The sequence below is a fragment of the Camelus bactrianus genome, chromosome 6, assembly GCF_048773025.1.
Source record: "Camelus bactrianus isolate YW-2024 breed Bactrian camel chromosome 6, ASM4877302v1, whole genome shotgun sequence".
Lineage (NCBI taxonomy): Eukaryota > Metazoa > Chordata > Mammalia > Artiodactyla > Camelidae > Camelus > Camelus bactrianus.
Genome location: NC_133544.1, coordinates 102003958 through 102023526, shown reverse-complemented (window position 1 = coordinate 102023526; position 19569 = coordinate 102003958). Strand labels below are relative to the sequence as shown.

Genomic DNA, 19569 nt, shown 5'->3' with positions numbered 1-19569 from the left:
ATGCTGTCGATCTTATAAGTCACAGGGCAGAGGCGTGTGTCTCATGGCTGCAACCATCACACAGGCTCGCCTCCTAGCCTCATAGTTTGAACTTGGCCCAATTTTCTAACCTGTTTATTTGGTATCTGTTCTTCTGTAAGCTGCCTGAAATGCTTTTTGGAACAAGTCAGAAGAATGAGTGGGTAGATAAATGGACAGATGGGCAGGTGAGAGATGGGCAGACCGAAAGAGAGACTCCAGGAAAAGGGGAACAAATAAAATTTCCTGTGCAAAACCCTCTTCTAGTCAGGGAAGAAAACCACCACGGAGAAGAGTGAAGAGGCAGGTAGCTTAGGACTGTTTCCTGGATTCCATGAAAAGTCACACCAAGAGATGAGAGGGTAGAACTATAAATAATAAAAGAAATAAAGCACACATGCTTGAAAAATATATCTACAATATGTACTTTCTAAAGAATAGATTCAAATCAGCAGGGCCCAATACCACAATCCTTGGGTATTTACAGAAATGAGAATCCCATCTCCAAACCACAAGGCATCCCTTTGGAGCACTGAGAGTCTACACGGGGCGGTCATAAAGCCATCACCGCAAAATCTATGCTATCCTGCACTTACGAGGAACGAGCAGTTGTGCACGCGTGACAGTTACACCCCACAGCACCTCTAAGGGGGAGGGAAGCCTAGCGAGCCCCATCTCTGCAGGACAGAAAACCAGTCCTGGAGAGCCTAAGCCGACCTACCAGTTCTCCATCTCACAGGACTGGTCACTCCAGAGCAGGACTCGATCTCAGACCCATGTTTGTAACCACAGTACTACCTTGCTTTATGTGCTTTTTGTGTGTATAATACATTTGTTTCTGCCATGAAAGGATATTTAATAAATTTTCGGTTGTCTTGTCTATCTCATTAGCTCACAATCAATCTTTATACTGTTGAATTGTACTCTTTTCCTCTGGAGAAAAGAACGGAAAGAGCGGGGGTCAGAATGTGGTGGAGCTCCATTCTTTATCTGGTATCTCATCTCATCCAAGTCCCCAACCAGGGAGAAGGAGACAATGTTCTCTTCATCTTTTAAAGAGAGGGGTCCACTGATGATGACTTACTCAACCCAAAAACCAAGGCTGGGGGAAGGGCACATGTAGCAACCAGAGCAGTATCAGATGTAGGAAAGTGAAAAGAGCTCACGGGAGGGCTCAGGGGGTCAGCCTGATTTAATTTCAATCGATAAAAAATACCACACTGTAAAAATACTAGCATGCAATGGATTTGCTCTTTCTTGACATCTAGCAAGTTTCCACAGCCCACATGTAACATTATCGTGAACCAGTGAAAGGAAGAGTCTACAGACAGGGAAAATCAATGTCACAGGCAGGTTGAAAACCAGGCTGGAGTTTAGGAAGAGAAAGGGCATAGTTAAGAATTGGGGAAAGGCTGGAGGAAAAAATCATCACAAGGACTCTCAAGCATCATCCTTCAATCATATAATCATTCATTCAAGAGAGAGTTACTGAGGTCCTATTTTGTGCAAGATTGTACACAAGGCAAAGCAAGAGCGCAGCGACCATGTTGGCAGCAAGGGGCGGGGCTAAAATACACTTCTGATCCCGGTACCTTGCACACTTGTCCTCAGTATAAAGGCAAAGAAAAAAAGTAAAATAATATTCTGTAAACTCAAAGCATTGCTGAAAAAAAATTAAAGAAGGCCAAAATACCTGGACAGACACGCCACGTACATTCCTGGATCAGAAGACAGTGCTCTTGGAATGGCAGTGCTCCCCAGAGTGATCCGTATATTCTACGTGGTCTCGATCACAATCCCAGTGGGCTCCTCTGCAAAAACTGATTAGCTGCTGTTATAATTCATATGGGAATTCGAGGGTCTCAGTAACCAAAACGATCTTGAAAAAGAAGAACAACATGAGAGGACTTGTAATTCTCAATTTGAAACTTTACAACTGTATCTCTAGGTGAGATTAGAGGCCATTTTTAAGTTATTACTGTGTTTATCCTTATTTTCTAAATTCTCTAGAATGAATATAATTGTTATAATAAGGAAAATAAAAAGTAAGTTATCTTTTAAAACATGCATACCGATTCATTCATTGGAAATAATATATTCTAACTATAAAGAGGTAAACAAATATCTAGTGAAAAAGGACTACTTAAAAACGAGTGCATTTACATTTTTAAGAAATTGAAAACTGAAAAGCACAAACACATCAAGTTTCTAGGGAGACAAATACAACATATTAACACTTATTTTCAAAAATTCTAATTGAACAATGAAAATTCAAGAAAGGGAAAATCGCGATTGACAGCCAAATGCAAACACATGGAGAGCAAAGGCCTAGAAATCACAGTTCCTTTAACTCTGCTACTACCTCAGTAGGGGAGGAAATTCCTCACTGAGGAGACAGTGGAATCCCATGCATAAGACAGGATACACAGTACAAACTGCACTAGAATCGGGGGTGATTTTCTTAGAAGAATTCTTAAGTTAGAACATTGCAGAAAAACTATAAATACACTGACAGAAAGATTAAAACACACAGTCATATATATTATATAGAAACATATGAAGTCTGCTCCCATGTTACATAGAAATACAAACATATTTGTTCATTTATGGGCACTGATTACTTTTTCCCAGGTAGAATATTTCAACTAAAACAAATAATCAATATTACACCCCTCTAGTCAAAACTAGTTGATAAGTTACTCTGCTATGTAATCATAATATGCCTAAGATAGATCTAAAATAAGTGAAAAAGATCTTTGTATGGTTTCTTGAACTCTTCTCAACATTCCAAACTTAATTTTAAAATAGATCTGAGCAGTATTTCTATATTATCTTTTCCCTCGTGAAATGACCAATACAGTCTGTTGTCAAAATTCTGTCCTTACAATGATTCACGAACATCGTATCCTCACAAAATTGCTGGACAGCAAGTCACTATCCAGACACTGTGACCAAACAAACGAAACACAAGGAAGACAGTGACCCTATTCTGGAGGGCTTACCGTCTGCGTCAACACCGGGGTTTTTATTTGATTGGTTTGATTGGGTAGCAAAATAAAATCAATCAATTATTTTCTTCTTTGAGCATTCTGTAAGTCATGACTCCTTTCAGTGTCATGAGCAGGAAAGACTTAAGCATGACTTGATTAGGTCAAATAGCAACAATAATCACCGGAGAGTGAGTAATAAAGAAGTAAAATGATAGCAATTCTTCTGCCTACATGAGACCTAAAATAAACCTACACTGATATCCGAAAGGAAAATGAGGAGATGAGGTTCCCAATGAGAAAACAAACAAACAAGAAACCAAAAAATGAAAGACTTTTTCATTAACGATTCCAGGCAGTAGTGGAGCATGGTGGTGAAGAGCACAGATGCTTGGGGACAATCATGAGGCTCTGAACTCCCACAGCACTGGGTAGCTTTGACACTCATAAGTCAGTGAAATTTTCTGCATCTCAGCCTCCTATCCATAGACTGGGGATAACAACAGCACCCGTCTCCTAGGACGGTCCTAAAAATTAAGATATTTTATATGTAAATTTTAAATAAAATACCTCAGATTTTAAATATTGCCCCAAAAGCACAAGGAAAAAAGAAAAAGAGATAAATTTGAGTTCATCAAATTTAAAACTTTGCTTCAAAGGACACCATCCAGAAAGTGAAAAAACAACACTCAGGAGAAAATATTTTCAAATAATTTATCTGATTAGGAATTTGTATCTCCAAATAAAAAACAGTTCCTACAATTCAACAAAAAAGACAACTAAATTAAAAAATGAATAAAGGATCCGAAACGGTATTTTTCAAGGAAAATATACAAATGGCCAATAAGCACAATGAAACGATGTTCAAAATCATTAGCTGTAAGGGAAATCATGTCAAAACTACTAGGAGAAACCGCTTCACACTCACTACATTAGGTTATAATTAAAAAAAGAATAACAAGAACTAATGAGGACAAACAGGAATCAGAGATAGCAGCCCTTGCTGGTGAGAAGTAACGCTGCGTGGCTACTTTGGAAAACAGCCTGGCAGGACCTCAGAGAGTTGAACAGTTGGTTTCTGAATGACCCAGCAATTCTGCTCTGTGGGCACACACGTAAGAGAACTGAAAACAAATGTCCACATAAAAACTCCTACAGGAATGTTCACGGTGCCATTATTCATCACAGCCAAAAAGAAGAAACAACCAAAATGCCTATCACCTGATGAATGGGTAAACAGAGGGGCCCAGCCATACAGTGGAATATTATTCAGCAATAGCAAAGCATGGAGTACTGACCCAGGCAACAACATGGACAAACATTGAAAACGTTACTCAGTGTGAAAGAATTCAGTCACAATAGACGGTTCCATTTACATGAATTGACTCGATTTACATGAAATGTCCAGCACAGGCAAATCCACAGAGAGAGAAGAGTGGCTCCCTGGGGCTGGGGGAGGATGGGGAAGATGGGAATGAGTGCTTATGCATATGGGGTTTCCTGTTAGGAGGATGAAAATATTCTAAGATTGACTGGGATGCACAATTCTTGGCATAGAGTAAAAACCGGTGTAAATATTAATGGGTGAATTGTATTAAAACTGTTAAGAACAAAAGCACCTCGGGCCAGTACCTTCCCATAGTAGATGCAAATTGCTAACTTTTATTACAGGAAGAAGAAACTGCCCTCAGCATGAAAGCAGGAGATCAGCAAATGTGAGTTAACTGAAACTGGACAAGAGCAGTTCACTTGAAACAGTTGCTGAGTGTATACGAAATATTCAGAATGAAGAAAATCAGTTTGACATCAAGATGAAGCATTCTGCTTCAAATGCAGATCAAGGATTCGGCAAGCCCACCTGCTAGAAATAACCAGAGAAGAAACCTGGTTCTTAAAACAAGCACCACATCCAACAAGGAAATGGTGGTGAGGAAAGCAGTCAGCCAAAAAACTGGAACAGTTTGCTACAAATAATTTCTCCACTGAAATTTCAAAAATAAAATGAAAGTGATGCAATGCTGCGCTGCCCTCACGTGAATGGGCTTCCTCCGGTGCTCGACAGTTCTGTAACCCCGAATGAGAGACTCAGGAGAATCAGCATGGCTCCTGGGAGTCCCCAGGTGACTGCCCACCAGCACGCTGACCACCATCACATCTGCCAGGGTTGAATTGTAGAGAAGAGACCAACTTCTGAAAGGCACAGGAAATGTTGGCAAGGGAAAAAATGGCTGCAGTCAGTCCTGGGACAGAGGCCCTGACAGCAGAGGCCAGAAGGCTGCAGGTGAACTGGAGTGGCCCTGGGGAAGAAGGGACCACAAGGGAGCAGATCTCAATTCTCTTCTCTCTCTCCCTTGGGTAGGAGAGATAAAGCCTGCATCATTCTCACCTGGAACTGTGGGTTATGGCTGGCAGAAGTCGTACCGACATGGAATGATTATTCAAGACTCTGTGGGAAAAGTCCAGAAAAAGAGAAGGAGTAGGGAGCCAACTCCACAAGCCTCTCAAATGCTCCTATATTTACTGTGTATAACGAAAGGAAAAAGTCATTAACAGTTGTGTGATAGTAAGTAGGAACTTGAGGAAAGACAGGAGGAGACAGAGATTGTAGAATCCACAATGAGTACAAAGGCTTAGTGTATCTTTAGGGAAGTCATGGGGTGAGGGGAATAAGATATATTCTTTAGATATGTGAATTACAAAGCAGACCACGAGACCAGCCAGGTCCTTGTTTTGGGGATAATAGACTATCTAAAAGCACACAAGCCCAGCTTTTATAGCTGAGGGCCTGGGTCCTTGCTTTGAAATGAGCAGAGTGCTATCTAAAGCATCAACTATGCAAGCAAAGCATTGTCTCTGCTTTTTAAGGCAAGGAGACAGGAGTGAGGATGCACAGGCTCCTGCTTGCAAAGCAGTTACTAAGCACACATTTTTCTTCTGAACATTGACAGGCGGCTGGGGTCTGTTACAATTTAACCTAATCTTGGGTTCCCACATGTAACCATTAGGGAACCATTATGGAGGACACCCTAGGATAACAAATCCTAGCCCTGGGTCTTTTCCTGCCACCTTCAGACACTCTAGCAGGATCTAGACACATCCCTGACTAACGATCCCACAGAACCACCCAGACTCTTAACTCCTGGTGCTTGAAACTTAATTTTAGCTCTACACAACTTAACAAAGAAAAGTTTCAGAAATAGAAGATATTACATTCTTTTATATCTCATCATATGAACTAATTTTTCTGATTGCTCTAAGCTGCTTCTAATTGGCAAAGCACCTAATTCTGCAGGTGAATTCAGTACTTTCCATTGGGCATAACTTGCCAGTTTGGGCTCGCTGAATTCTCTTGGTCAAATACTGATACACTTAATTGATTTCATTGTTCATCAGTTTCAGCCGGGAGGAGAGGGAGTGTCACTCTGTTCCTCAACCCACCCTCAACTCTTTTCTCATCAGCAACTCAGGCCTCCTGAAAATAAAACAAAGAATTTGTTTCCCTTCTACGCTTTCCACAAACCCAACAGTAAACATCAGCCTGGAGAAAGAATTCAACAAAAATGTTCAAACAAAAATCTATAAAACCTGAAGCAACTCCATCTCCGAATCATGATACACAATGACATGAAAGTAAGTGTGTCAAGCACAAAGCATGCGTGAGCCTGACCACCTCATTTCTATTCTTCAAAGGAAGGAAGGTTTTCATATATTTTATTATCACTCTTTCTCATTGCGTCTGATTAAGCCAAAAATTAGTTTATGAAATAATTAAGCACTGCAATAACAGATTTTTATTGTATCAAGTATAGATGGCATTCAGAGGGGATAGGAAAACCCAGCTCTGTAAAAAATGCAAAATTTCTTCCCCTGTTAAAAACACGTATACAAAATGCAACAGAGAATTCAAATTCTTGCGGAGAGGAGCAAAAGCCACAGAATCAAAGCAAAGTCATTACTATGAGTCAATTCAAAATTCACTAGACAAGCATGCTCAAAGCATTCAAAGAATTTTAAAGGCACACTGCAAACCATTCACTTAATGATCTGCAGGCTAGAGGAAGAATTTCCCTCTTTAACAGACAACAGAAATCAAAAGGGTGCCCCTCCAAACAAAGACGAAAGATCAATCAGGTTTTTAACAGTTCTGATAAATCAGCATGTTCTAAAGAACAAAATTCAGAAATTTTAAACATTCATTCAAACCACAATGAAACAAGCACTTAAAAAAAAAGAAAAAAACCCCAAAGAAACTAAGCACATTGATCATGCACTTGGATCAATGAGAACGTCTTTTACCCTTCGAAGAAAGAACAGGCTATAGCCTTTTACTTGAAAATTAACACTACTTTAAAGATAACTCCTAAAACGGATTTCATCATTCATGTTGCCTTGAAAACTCTGAGGCAGTTGTATCTTATCAGGAAAGCAATTCTGAGTCATAGTATGTTACAATTCAGCGCCAGTTTGTTTTAGAATAAAAGAAAAAAGAAAGCTACTGTTCCTCAAATCCTGCACAAAGTGTGAAGGGCCACCCTGCCTCTTTCCCCTCCTGTTTTCAAACCTGATGCTCCCCAACCCTTCTGAAACAAGTGTGAGAACCTCATATTCCCACCAATATATCAAATGACTAAAGAATATTAATTTACTTGTGTAAATATATGCCTACATCTTGAACTGGAGGAGGAAGGTATCAGAGGGCTACATGGAACTTATTTCTACCTTCCTGAAATCACACACAAACACGTTCACACAGACACAAACACATACACACTGAATTACTGAGCACTTCACAAACTTAGGAATTCCAACTTCTAGAAGATAACTTTGCAGTTAGTTTAAAATACAAAACTGTCAAGTTTGAAAGACTTGATCATCTGCTAAATCATCCAAATATCAATGAGACCCAATTTGCCTTCTCTGTAGAATGTAATTTCCCATGATGTCAAAACAGATCCTAAGAAGTGCTGTATCCAAGACTCGTGTTTATCACTAGCTATGATCGTTTTTAAACAAGTAAACAGATTGAGAAAGGTAAGTCCCAACATTTATTCTTATTGAAATAGCATATGTATTCCATTGTCTATACAGAAAATAGGTCCCATGATGGTGTTTAAGAGCTATTTTGTGTATTGCAATATTTATTTTTAAGTGCAGACAAGGAGGGTGGGTATTACTCAGTTGTAGAGCACCTGCTTAGCATGCACAATGTGCTGGCTTCAATCCCCAGTAATTCCCCCCCCCCAAAAAAAGTGCTTATTTAAAAATAAGAAAAAAGTTATAAAAAAATGCAGACTAAAAACCACTGCAATGTAGAAGCCAGAACTATAATAAAAAACATGTGTTACTATCAAATACTGACTATATGTCAAACACAGGGACAACCACAAATCACCCCTGACAACCATCACGTGTGGTTCTCAGCAACCCTTCTAAGTAGACATGGATGAGAAGCCCAGCACTGGGGATGAGGAGACGGAGCTCGGAGGAGCCGGGGACGCTGACCGTCCTGCTCCCCGTGACAACACGTCAGCCCAGGACAAGTGCTGACAGAGCTGCAGCGAGGGGACATGCAGCTGCGTGGAAACTTCAGGAGCTGGGAGACCTAGAAAACACGAAAAATTGTTCAGTGAAAAACCAGCTCAAATATATTACACTGTGCCACATTCTTTAAAAAGGGAACATGACTGAGACCTTTTTGATGCCTCCGTGTCCTTTATGCCATCATCAGTTATTTGCCCTCACAGCATGACCAGTGATGATCTGGACCCCTTATGAAGTGCACTCAGATGGCAGAGCTTTTAAAGCTGTTTTATGAAGTTTGTAAGACTCTGTCTATGCCTCACACAGGCGGTCATCCATCAATTCTCACCGGTGTGGACGTACCACCTGAAATCACTCCTTTCTGCTTTTTAAAATCCCTTCATCTAATCCAGACTTTTCAACAGCAAAGAATCAGCTCAACCACAGACAGTGAACAGCTTTTCACCAAATGGACTCGAACAGCCCATTGGACTACCTGGAAGCCCTTTTCTTCTATTAAACCCACTTCTGGGTACTTCATCATTTTCTGATTGGTGGAATTGGCCGCTGACTGGCCTACACACAGAGCTCCCAGCGTCACATCCAGGGATGGGATAGGACCCTGCTCTTGGGAGAAATCAGTGAGGAAGGCGGACATCCTCCAGTCAGGACTGCACGTGTAGAAGTGCCACAACATGCTCAGAAATTATACCGTCAGCACCCCTGGGCTCCCATGGACTGGTTTCACATTAACCAAACGCATGAGACACTGATGCAAGAAAACCAGAAACTTAACTTATTAATGTAACAGAATATGTGAAACTATGAACCAGACTGAAATATCAGAGTTCAACCATGAGAACAGTTTTTCCTCCACGGCCTAACCACGGGCAGGCAGTAACATGGCAAACATGGACAGAAGCAGAGCAGTAAGGATTTCTAGATTAACTCAATGGACTAAATTTCTGTTATACCAACAGATCTACTGCCTGGAAAACAACGCTAATCATGGTGCACTCTTCATGGACAGTGGCCGAGACACGACTGTGAGCAACTGTGTGAATCTCCTTTCTCTGTCCTTTCTGGGCTTACTGATGCACAGATGTACAGAGATCCAGGTATGCAGATACCTCTAAACACCCAAAGCCCATCCCTGGGAGCCTCAAAACCAGACAGCCAGAGTTTAAATACCAGCTCTGCCACTTACTAGCTCTGTGACCTTGGCCAACTTACCCTCTGTGTGCCTCAGTTTCCACACTGTAAACCTGGGATAAAAATCAAACATTCCTTACTCCATTGTTGAGAAGATTGAAGGATTCATTTCTGTAAAACTCTCAGAAAAGAATGTAGCACATTATTGGTGCTCAACAAATGTCAACTTAATATTAAAGTGATTTACAAGTCTCCTTTCTAATCATCTTCTGTGTTTCCTGGCTAGACTAAGTCCCAAAGAAAATCCTTATTTCTCCTTTTATAAACTCTTGGGGAGCACCCTTCTGTTCCATACCACCACCTGTTTAAACTGAGGGAGGGGACGCCTCCTCCCCACTCCTCTTGGCCACGGAGAGTGCTTCTCCACACCACAGACCCATGGCTCAAAGCTAGCCCTCGTCACACTAACAGGGTGAGGTGTGATTCCGGAGAGACAAGCAGGGTATGTGAAACCGTTCCTTTCCTTCCAGTGCTGGCCACACTTGGGAAGCACACGGGATGCTCAGCTCCATGGCAGGACAGCCCTGTGCATGATGGGGCAGGTCCTCTCAAGGGAAGGCTCGCTGTGGCCCAGAGTTACCTGGGACAGGGTGAGTCTCTAGTTCTGGGACACAGTATAATGACACGCATTTTCCACAGCCCTGAAGTTCATGGAGTACGTGGCTTCATCAGTAAAAAAGAAGACATATATCGCCTGCTTACTCTTTTCTGTCATCTCTCAGTTGGCTGCTGGAGACAACATGTGTATAAGTATTGGATCCCCTTAAGCCTCAACATATTTGAAGTAACAAAAAATTCTGTGGCTTAACGTTGGTTCAGGGCGACTGTGTAACACTTCTGACTTTGCTGATGCTAAATTATGGGTATAGGAACTATGGAACCTCCTCAAATATCTTTCATCATAAAACCAGCTTTCCTTATTTTCCTGTTTCTTAGTAATTGCCAAAGACTATCAAATGATGGCTTCTCACAAAACAGTAGCTAAAGATTACGAGCCCTCTTGACATACCCACTGTGGTAAACAGTTTACATAATTACTAATTCTCACAATTCTACAAAGCAGATATGAACATCCCCATCTCACAGACGAGGGAAATCTCAGAACGAACTGACTTAGGCTCACGTGGCTCAGTGGCAGCGCGTGCACGCAAAGCCAAGTCAAAAAACTACACCCCTTCATATATGTACCAAATCTCCTACCACCAATTAACACACAGCGGCGGGGTCAATACTCAGGGAACCCAGTACACTTTTCAGCTTTAAGGTGCTCCAGAGGCCACTTCTAGCTGTTTTATAAATTCCCGGCTCACTGGTTTCTAGCACTGGAAGAAAAGTCCGAATTTGCCATTGTTTGCACAGCAAGTCTGAGATGTTCACAGCGAGATGACAGAATAAAACTAAGATATAAGGAGAATAATTTTTCCAGGTAGACAGACATAATGGAGACTGTGCTATTCTGAAGCATTAAGCAAAGAAATCAAAATAAAATAACGTTGTTTAAGCTTTCTTTAACAAACAGGAAAATTAAGAAGGTAAGAAGGTGCAACAGAGCCACCTATGGCTAAAAAGACCTTCCAGGTTACCGGGAAACATGCAACACAAAATTGCCTGTAGGATCAGAAACGAGAATCAGATAACTAAAAGCTTCTGTAGCACATACTGCACTTTGTTTTGGGGTAAGGGAAGGGTATTCAGTATTTAATCTGATATTGCTAATACTCCTGAATATAAACAAAAGACATAGGCTTATGGAAACTCATCTTAGAGGAGGAAAGAAACCAGTCCAGCCTCTTCAGTTTACAGAAGGGGAGACTGAGACCTGGGATCTGTCCTCCTGGCAATCGGCAGCAAAGCTCTCCTAGGCCTCATGTCTTGCACTGTAGCAAAAACCAACAGATCTTTACTAGGCCTATAATCATAAAATAACGTCTGCATTTTTCCAACAGTAGGCAATCTAAGTATCTTGCAAAATACTTCTCAAAGAGCCAGGAAATCGTAAAAGTTTGTTGAAATACAAAAACATTTATTTACATATTAAAACAGCATGAGATTTATTCTATTAAAAAAGTTACATGTCAAATCAATGTTTTGATATTTTAAACCTGTTAAAAGTGCAGGAAAAAAATGAAAATTTTCTTTAATCACAAAAGACAGAAGATTATTCCCTGAAAATGATAAATGTGGATTTTTCTAAACTTAATGGATCTGGTCAGAATCCACGAATTTAAATATCTGAGTGGATGTTACACGGCAACATGAATTCTGAGTTGTAACAATACATATTCTGTGTAAATAATCTTCAAGGTCGTCTGCTTAAGGCAATTTAACTAGTCCCTGTCTCAATAGAATGATAAAGATTTCATTAAAACTTCATAGTGCACTAAAAAAATTAAATGAATCCTTGTTACTTTAAGCCATATTCATATATATCATATATATACATATTGAATATGCATCAGAAATAAGCCACCCCCTTTAGTATTCAGAGTTGATCCTTCTAAAATACCTGTCATTGTGACAGCACATTTTTATTAAGCACCCCTTGGGTGCTTTGTATACAAGGCGTCTAACTCTCACAGACAAGGAAAACGATATTACTCAAATTTCACAAATGAGGAAATGTACTTAAGCCATAAAAACAACTTACCTATTCATCATCAGGAAAGAAAGAGTAATGATTTTACTTACAATATTCACTGACAATCTTTTCTTCCATATTAAGACTACATAAAACCAATTCAGTCTTTCTAAGTATTTCTGTCAATAAGGGCCACTAGAGAAAAGCAAGTAACATCACTAGCAATGATTGGACTTTCAAAGCCCACTTCTCTTTTGCACTACAATTATTTTTAATGTTTTGTTTTTAGTGCTCACAGAGCACTAAAATTAAAAAAAAACTAACTTTTAAGTCATTACCTGAGAATAAAACTTTTGTAAAAATGTACAATTTTAATTTATGCCACTCTGTCTCACATTCTCACTGGTGTCTCTCCTTTGAAGTCCTCATCAGGCTGAGATCACTAAAATTGGCCATTTATGGAGTCACAGGATTTCGGGAAAACACTCAACGGGAGGCTGATTACAGGAGCAATTAAAAATGCATCCTGTGCAGCCAGGGTTCCAGCACTGAACTAGCCACTGCCAGCTGTGTGTAATTTGGGACAAGCTGCTCCATCTCTCAATCCCTCAGCTGCAAAAAATGAGACACTGATACCTACCCTCAAACACCTGCTATGAAGTAAAACATGAGGAAAGCATTTTAGCCTTCGGCAGGTGTCCACTCAGAGCGAGGTTGGTCATTATGATGATAAGGATGGTTGTTAATAAATTAAGCTAGACCAGAAAGTAGAAATCACCATAAAGGAGAAACATTTAAATCAATGAGCATTTTCTTTTGGATGGATTGCAGAATATTTTATTGATTTTTTTAATAAACCAAGATTTGTCCATTAATAATAGATTTACAGGTTCATGGACAAGTCTCCAGAAAAAGAATTAGAGGCCTCTAACTTCTGAATACTAAGAAAGTAAAGTTTAGAAAGAATTATGGGGGAGATTATACCTCATTTGGGAGAGTATGTGCTTAGCATGTATGCGGCCCTAAGTTCAGTCCCCAGTAACTCCATTTAAAAACTTTTTTTTTTAAGAAATGGAGAATTAAAGCAAAAAGATGGAGGAATACAGAATTTTTTTAGAGACTCAACTCAGACTTCTGATGGGGAATAAAACATCCATTTCTCAGAGGAAATCTTGAAAACTATGTAAACTGGATCCGAGATGTCTAGTCTTTTAACATTATTCAAGAATTCATATTACCAAGTCTTAAAACTACCTGATAACCCACAGTGGTGATAGTGATCATAACAGCTGCCAACACGGATCGAGCTCCGGCTAGGAATGCTCTGTTCTGACATCTCTGCTCCTGAGGCCTCACCAGGCTGAGAGCACTAACTTCGGACATTCATGAGCATCTCGTGTAAGTCCTCAATTTGTGCTTCTCACTCCCCCCTCACCAGGCCCTCTGAGGGAAGCACTGTTATCATCTTCCCCACCCGCAGTTAAGGCCACTAAGGCACAGAGACTAAACCCGATCCAGGTCAGACTGGCATTAAAGGACGTGTGTATTTCTGCTGTTTTAATTTTTACAAAGGAATCTGAGATATCAATTTAAGGGAGACTGTTAAATAATAAAAGTCTGTCTGGTCTCCACTTCAAAGAGCAGATACTATAAATTCCTGATGTAGGATGAGGCTGCCGCCACAAACTGACTCAGCTTGAAATTAATATCCAAGATGAAGCAGCGAATACAAGTAAATATACACGATTGTCAACTACGCTCTCGGGTCTGGGCCCTTCACTGCCTGAACGGCGGTGAAATCCCCACCCAGGTCAGGGAGGGAAGCGCGGCTCTTCCAGGTCACACCCAGGCTTCAAGGGCTGTTTCCCCTCACAGACTGTCATCAACGATTAAAAAGCTCTCAAGATTTTTACACCATGCAAAACTGAAAGATATTTCTGCAGATGGAGCACTTTCTCAGTCTTAAACCTTTTTTGCCTACACTCAGCAAGGGGGAGAAAAGAAACATGACTCTGCAAAGTGTCTGAGCCTCACCACTCACAGGAGTAGAACTGCCTCAGCACAAGATGACAGTTCACATTGCAGGGTGAGAACAAAATAAAGCCACCCCAACCACAGGCACTCCCAGAGACAGCACTCAGCAGTCTTCTGCACACTCATGGTTGTGCAGCCCTCACCACCATCTATTTCCAGAACACTCCATTATCCCAGAAGAAACCCCCTGTCACTATCAGTCATTCCCTAATCCCCCTCCACCCAGCCCCTTGCAACCATCACCTGCTCTCTGCCTCTGCATTTGCTTATTCTGCGCATTTCAGATCACTGAAGTCAACAATATGTGGCCGTTTATGTCTGGTTCCTTTCACTTAACGTGCTATTATCAAGGCTTTTCCATGTTGAAGAGGTATCAGCATCTCTCTCTTTTTTTTTTTTGAAAACGTTAAAGTTTATTAGAAGGTGGTAAGTACTATCAAAAAGACTAGAGTGGAGCATAAGGGGTGGGGATTCAAAGGGAAAAGGGTGGGTTGAGCAGTCAGGGTGGACTTCCCAGGACAGGTGGCCTTTTTCATCTTCCCCTTTATTTTTTTTTCCTTTTTATTCACCCTTACGTATGAATAATGTTCCACTACATGAAGATACTACATTCAGTTCATCCATTCAGCAGCTATATATGGACGACATCCAGAAGAATGAGTGTAAGATGTGACTAGCAGGGGTGGCATTTAAGCAAAGGGCAAGATGTGCTTTAAAAAAAAAAGCCAACAAACAGAGGCACAAGGAAATTCAGTCCGTTTCTGAGCAAAGTGCATGCTTGCTTCGGCAGGACTACCGTGCAGGGCTGGGGAGGATATTGGCAGGAATCACGGAGAGGGAGTCACCTAAGAAGACTCCCCACCGATATCAGCTCAGCCAATTCTCCTCCCTCATGTTTCTAGGTTTCTCTTATTTCATGTAATAGCACTTTAACTACACATCTGATCATGTGCATCAGACCACCTTACCTTGAAGCCACAGAAAATCATTCACTGACCAGAGCAGCTCCAGGACAAAACTGTGATGGACCAGGGAGTCCTACAGCATCCCAGCCTGCAGGCACAAACCCCACATGTGCCTTGGTGATGTCCAGAAAATAAAATGCATGGAAATATCTCACTGCTGGTTCACAACATCTGCCCCCAAATTGCCCCAAAATCATGCTGGCAAAGCACTACTCAACCCTCTCACTACAAAAAAAAAAAAAAAAAAAAAGCTAAGAAGGCAAATTTAGGATCTGCCATTGAAAACCAGCAACCATCAATGCCAGTATCTGAGCTGGAATGCTCCTGACTTCGAAAACCACTGCGCACTTATTTTTCAAACGGGAAAGCATATATGTATTCCACGTAGATGTTATTACAGTAGGATTTTTATTTTCGAAATTTCCAGTTCAACATTAGCACAAGAAAGATTATGTTTCAGCTTTTAAAAAACTCAATTATCTTCCACTTTCTTAATTTTGAACCTATTATTATTTTAAAAATGGAGCTATGCTTCATATTATAAACCAAGTGTTTGGCTTCTGCAAACAAAACTTTTATGACCTCACTATTTCAGAGCAAACTTTAATGATGTTTTGAGAGGTGGGGCCTGGGGCGCTAACAGCCCTTTAAATACTGACAAGGATGTGCTATTAAGTAATGCAAAGGCTCTAAGTCCACATTAACTAGGAAACCAAAGAAACTACACCAAAGCCTTACTTTATCATTTTTAAATATTCCTATTTTTTGAATATTAAATTTCTTAAAAGATATGATTTTTTTGAGAAAGACAACAGCTGTATTAAATTTCCTCTCACCAAGAAAGCAATCTTTATCAAGAGTAAAAACCCCTATGGAAATTCAAAAGATAGGACGTTTCTAGCTAAGTGAACATGCAGATCTGAACACAAACATAAATCCTATCAGATCTCACTCGGACGAGCTCAACAAAGTCCTGGGCTACCCTGGAACTTAGCTCTACTCTTCCAAATTTGGCTGAGCTAAGATCATCACACAAGGCAGGGAAGAAGAGAAGAGGAAAGTCCACCTGGCGGCCTCCATCTGTTTTCTTCAAGCCAAAAGGCGCCGCAAGGGCGGCCCAGCTAACAAGCCCTCCCCATAAGGAAATCCGGCATCCACACGGCCCCTGCCGTCCCCAAGCAGCCCCAACGACCCTCTCCCACTTGTGGCCTCCCAGCCTGTGAATGGTCTTCTAATGTCACTCCCCAGTTGGTGGCAACCCCCCCTTCCCCGCTACACACACACACACACACACACACACACACACACACACGTGGAGCCAAGGCAGCCTTCCCAAAGCATAAATTTGATTACATCACCCCACTTCAAACCCTTCAGAGGCTCCCTGGTAGAGTTCTAGCCCCACCCCCGAACCTGCTCGCCCATCCTCACCTCAGTACCCAGGTCCCCAGTGACCTCAGGGGCCCCCTGATCTGCTCCTACTTCCCACTTGCCTCCAGGCTCATTTTGACTGTTTCTCAAGGAAGCCTTCCCTCCCTCCAACCTCCGCAATTTGTTCCTCTGTTCCTAGAACATTCTAGGCTAAGTCAACCTCTGACACTGCTAAGCTCCCAAGGAATATTTTGCTTACTAATGTGGGTCCAACCTCTCTCCCCTAGACACTCAGAAGTGTGCATGTTATGAATAAATGAATGATGGGGTGGGTCTCAAAGGGACAGCAAGACCTGCTCTCGTCCGCCCCGACCTTTCTTACTGTAGAATATCAGAAGCAAATCCAGAAGTACCTTTCCTGAGGGTCACTTCCTGCTGACACCCTTCACTGCCTCCTCTGTCAGTTCTAGTAAAACCCAAGCTCTTCGAAAGCCCTCCACCCCAGGCCCTCACCAGTGTCCTCCCCAGCAGGGGCACCCACAACCCTGGACCACACATGGCACTCTCCCCGAGTCCCCACCGCACAAGCCTCCAGGCCTCTACCCGGGCTGCTCTGCCACATGAGCCACAGTCTTCATGCTTTCTACTGGCTGACCCTTACTCTGTCTTCACAAATGAATGTAGAGCCCATTTCTTCCAGGAAGCCCTCTCTGATAATATCCTTTAGGTCTTGGCAGGGCTCCCTCTATAGCAGCACTGCATGGGGACCAACTGGGTGTTTGCTTGCTCCTTTGGGACCACGACCTATTGGGGGCCACTTGGGAAGGAGTGAGATATTACAAGAGGGGTGGGAGAAGCAAAAAGCAAAAATAACACCTGAAGTCCCAAATTCAAGGATTCTTTCTCAGAAAAAGAATAAAATATTTCACATGTGTGCAATTTGGCTACTATTTTTGTGGCTTGCGGAAAGCAAGGACTTGGTGTTCTAGTCCAAAACCCAGGTTACATGCAAAGAAATGTATATATTCATATCCAAAGGAAACCAGAGCTGCTCAACAACAGTTTGCAGTCAGAATTGAAAGGAATTTTGATAAAGGCAATCTCTCTCTCTCTCTCTTCTTTCTTTTCTGGCATCATATAATTTTAGAAGTTTTTGCGTGACTAAGAGATGGCTACAGCCCGTGATTCTGCACTGGAGAGTTTGGGCTGAGGAAGCCCAGATTACATTCACTGTGTAAATGCAATCACACCAACAAACTGACAAGCGCCCTTGTGGAGGAGCTGATGTTCCAAAGCAGGCAAACTTATGCAGTAAGAAAACTCTAAATAAGAAGTAAGAAATTCAATGTTCTGTACTCAATTTCATTAGCTATATGGGCCATTACCTGATAGTATATCTTGTCTAATGAAACCCAAAAATAAATTGTGAACGTTGATTTTCTTCATCTGACTGTTTTATGCTAAATTTGGATATCAAACCCACAATCCATACGGACAGCTCAGGCCTATGCTGCAGCACAGCTACATCCCGTAGAAGAAAGTCTATCAAGGGAGAATTGGAAAGTTTCCCTTCAGAAGCTGCTAAGTCTGGTTTTGCACCTGTACATCATTTGCAACCACTTCATCGTCAAAGGAGTAAGACCTTACATCTGTGGGGCGTAAAACACTGCGGTGCTTCAGAACAATCAAAGAACACAGAGCTTTGTGAATCAGTCCTGAGGCATTTAAATCGTACTTTTTCTGAAAGGCCCCAAAACTGACCCACTTCACAATTTCACGTACAACAGTGAGGTACCGGAATTAGTAGAGAAAACACGCCCTTGAAGTCTGACAAGACCCTGCTTGAATCCTGTTACAGCATTTACTACCCTCTAAATGGACCAATAACTTAACCCCTCTGAGAAGGCTTGCCAATCCTCAAAAGGGGGCTGCCACCGCCCACCTGGGAGGCATGGATGTGAATGCAACACGCAAGTAGGGCGGCCGACTGGTACCTGACACGGGGCCTGGCTAGTTTCCCTCCGCTGCCCTTGTCCCCCTTTAAACTTGTGCTGTTTACCCGGTACCAAATGCCCGGAATAGACTGCCCGAATATTCTGTGTATCCCTGGATACATGCCTTACCCTTAGGGGGCCAGAAAAACAACTGCCTCCTCCCCAGTCACTATCAATGTTCTTAAGAGTCTGGATTTTTTTAACCTCTATTTTGCAGGGAGACTATTCCAGAATTTTTCAAGCACCATTCTCCAGGTTGGCTCCTCTCCCAGCGCCCATCCCTTCTCACCTCAGATCCTCTGTCTGCCTTCTGTTCATTGGAAAGCGAGTCAGGAAGAGCGGGGACTCCCTAGGCCTTCTTCCCTCCCTGATATGTTAGTGTGACTACCTTCAACCCACGCCCCAATCCAACTCCAGCTTCTGAGGAGTCTACCCTCCCGGACCCTGCAGACTCTGCAACTTCCCAAGACACACACGTGGCCACGACCCTCCATTCAGATTTCTTCCTGGCTGGCCCTGCCCACCCCCCGGCCCCTTAAGGATAAATGACATTGCCCTGAAAATCCCAAACGCCGCTGACTGACACACGAAAGCTGCATGGTCTGGGCTTTCCTCCAACCCAGGCACAGCCCTGCCCCCCCTCAGCCTCAGTCTGCAGCTCTCAAGATGATCTAATTCACATGCGCGGCTGTGAACACCAGCTAAGAATGACGACTCCCAACGTGTATCTCTAGTCCGGCTCCTTCAACTCAGCCCCAGGCTCATTGACCCGAGTGCCTCTATGAAGTCCAAACTTGGACGAAAAATCGCATCTTAAAAATGCCTCATGTCCAAGATTTACTCTGGAATTCAATTTATGGAAGGTACCTCCCATGCTCCCCATTTTAGTA

At 42.0% G+C, this 19569-nt stretch overlaps 1 long non-coding RNA gene across 7 annotated transcripts in view; it reads right to left on the bottom strand.

Moving 5' to 3' along the window:
- The window catches only part of LOC141578014 (uncharacterized), a 56758-nt gene that overhangs the window by 33218 nt on the left and 3971 nt on the right, over window positions 1–19569 (bottom strand). For 5 of the 7 annotated variants that reach the window (XR_012507871.1, XR_012507873.1, XR_012507868.1 and 2 more), the window contains exon 2: window positions 1712–1897. This is a non-coding gene — a long non-coding RNA (uncharacterized LOC141578014). Of the gene's footprint in view, window positions 1–1711; window positions 1898–5391; window positions 5475–17288; window positions 17382–19569 lie in introns of those variants that run through there. The other 2 variants (XR_012507870.1, XR_012507869.1) reach the window with 2 other exon arrangements.